Raw genomic sequence first — 2931 nt, 5'->3', positions numbered from 1 at the left:
TCCTCTTGCTCCTCCTACTGCTCCTGTTGCTGCTCCTGCTGCTCCTGCTGCTCCTGCTGGTTTTGAAAGACAAAGTTTCCTAATGGCCTGGGCAGCTTCTGACTCATGGCTGTTGTCCTCGATATCCAGACTTGAGCCATCACACTTAGCTGTGTCCATTGTCCTGTTTGGGTCTTTGTGTGTGTGTGTTTATTAGCACATATTAACTATACATAATAATGAGTTTCATTATACACTTCCATATATGCAGATCATGTATTTTGCTTATACCCACCCGCATTACCCTCTCTGGTCCCCCCTCTCCTTCTGCTGATCTGTTCCCACTCCCCAACTAGTGGACCCAGTGAGGTTCACTAGGGTTTTTTACAGTAGCCCAAGTGAAGGATGACTTACAGAACATAGGATTCTCAACAGTGGCTACACCACTGAAAAGAACGTTTCGCCATCCCACAGCGACCCGCCAACGGCCTGGCAATCCTCAGTGAGGGATGGGAACTCATAGGTCCCTTCCTGCTCCATGGCAGGGAACTGATGGGTCCAAGAAAGATCTGTGCCGGTTTTGTGCTGCAGGTGGTCTTGGCTGCTGTGATTTGGGAGTAACACAGCCTTGTCTTACTTTGTGAGCAGCAGTCCGCAGTGCTCTGCTCCTCCTAAGGTCTTTAGACTCTCCCCACCCTATCCTCAGAGTCACCCTATCCTCAGAGTTCCCTGTTGTTTGTTTAGGTGTAAAAAGATCTCCAGTTACTTAACATGTGCGAGGACCCGGGTTCGGATTCAATCCTCAGTTCTACATAAACCGGGTGTTAGAGTCATGGGTGTAGGTAGAGGCAGGAGGATCAGACGCTCAAGGTCATCTTCAGGTACATAGAGAGTCCCAAACCAGCTTTGGGTGCATATAGACCCCGTCTCTGAAAACACAAACAGTAAATAAACCTCTTTGTGTTGCTGTAACAATATGCCTGAGGCTGGGTTCTTTATTTGGCTCTCGGTTCTCGCAGCTGGCGTTGACGTCTGGGCTCCTAACTTCATGTAGGACCATATGTGTAGAGGATCACCAAGGGGACCTGATCTCTGCAGTGACCTCACCCTAGGAGAATGTACAATGCCATCCACTGGCAGTGCCCCAGGACCTACTCACCTCCCGCTTTTAGAGACAGGCCCACCACTCACCAACCTACTAGAGCCCCAGTTTCTACCACGTGGACTTCTAGGGGATAAACTACACCTGATCTATGGCAACGTTCTCGGGGAGTTAAACTGGGCTCTCGGCGTTTCCTGCCTGGGTTGAGTACCACCTTGCTGTTCACGCTCCTGTTCCCTTTCCAGATGTCTGCCCTTTGCCCACACTGCCCTGCTCCACAGAGACTTAGGTCGCGTGTGTGGCACCTGGCTCCTCACCTGTGCTTGTTTCCACCTCCCTTTCTCCTCCTTCCCCTCCCCCATTAGCGGTCTTCCCGTTGCATTTTTAGCATACCATCGCACACACGTGGAGGTCAAAGGACAACCTGTAGGCGCCAGGGCTCCCCTTCCATCCTGTGGGCTCCAAAGATCAAACTCAGGCCATCAGGTTTGGTGGCCCTCTTAGCCATCTCGTCACATTCTGAGACAGGATCTCAGGGCACTCAGGCTGGCCTCCTACTCAGTGTGCAGTGGAGAATGAACGAGAACCCTGCTCCTCCTGCCTCTACTTCCCAAGTGCTGAGATTACTGATAGGTTTTTTTTTCCTCTCTCTGCCGGTAAAATGAACCAATTCAAGCCAGATTAGTTGATATCAAATGCAAGTTTATTGGGAAGCTGCTCTTGGGTGAGTGAGTTCACTGGCCCCAAGGACCAAAACTCGGGAAGCCACCTCGAGAGACAGAGGCAGAGGATGCGCACTCCGAGAGAGAAAGAGAGAGAACAGGGAGACCAAACTGTCTGGATTCTGTAGGGAAGAGCCTCTGGGGGAGGGGCAGCCCAGCCCCTGGACTTTCAGCTCAGGATTTCCAGCAGAGTATTCCAGGTAGGGACTGGGGATGCTGGGACAGCAAAGAAGCCCGGTCTGCTTTGATATGTAAGATATATACCTCACTCCCTTGTCCCAGGGTCTGAAACCAGTTACAATCAGATGACACCACATTTGATTTTTTCTTTCTGTTTTGTTTTCTTTTACATTTTTTTCTTTTCTTTCTTTTCTTTTTTTTTTTAAGATATAAGTACACGGAAGCTGTCTTCAGACACACCAGAAGAGGCCATCAGATCCCATTACAGATGGTTGTGAGGCACCATGTGGTTGCTGGGAATTGAACTCAGGACCTCTGGAAGAGCAGTCAGCACTCATAACCACTGAGCCATCTCTCCAGCCCTGTTTTACAAATTTTTTTTATAAAAAACATCTTTAGTGAAGTATATTTATATAATACAGATGTTTCTATTTATAATATATAATATAAATTTATTTTGTTTGTAATTCAATGATGATAAAGTACTATTATTATATAAAATATACAGCCAGATATGATGGTACATGCCTTTCAACCCAACACTAGGGAGGCAGAAGCAGGAGGAATTCTGAGCAGGGCTGCATGTGCTGCTCTCTCAACAGCAAAAACAAAGTAGCTACCTATGTGTGTGTGTTTATATGTTTGTATGTGTGTGTGTGTGTGTCTCTGCATGTACATATTGTTAGTATTCTGTCTAAACTTCACCTCCACAGTTACCTGGCAACAGCCAGGTAGGCCTGCCCACTATAAAAGGGGCTGCTTGCCCCCTCCTCACTCTCTTAATATCTTGATCTCTTGCCTGTAGCTTCTCTCTGCTCCCTCCCCCTTTCCCTTCCCCTTCTCTCCATGTGGTTATGGCCAGCCTCTACTCCTCTACTTCTCTGCTCGCTCTCCCTCTCTCTCTCTCTCTCTCTCTCTCTCTCTCTCTCTCTCTCTCTCTCTCTCTCT

The sequence above is a fragment of the Grammomys surdaster genome, unplaced genomic scaffold (assembly GCF_004785775.1).
Source record: "Grammomys surdaster isolate TR1022 unplaced genomic scaffold, NIH_TR_1.0 190, whole genome shotgun sequence".
NCBI lineage: Eukaryota > Metazoa > Chordata > Mammalia > Rodentia > Muridae > Grammomys > Grammomys surdaster.
The sequence above is the reverse complement of the archived record's forward strand: the minus strand, read 5'-3'. Positions refer to the sequence as shown.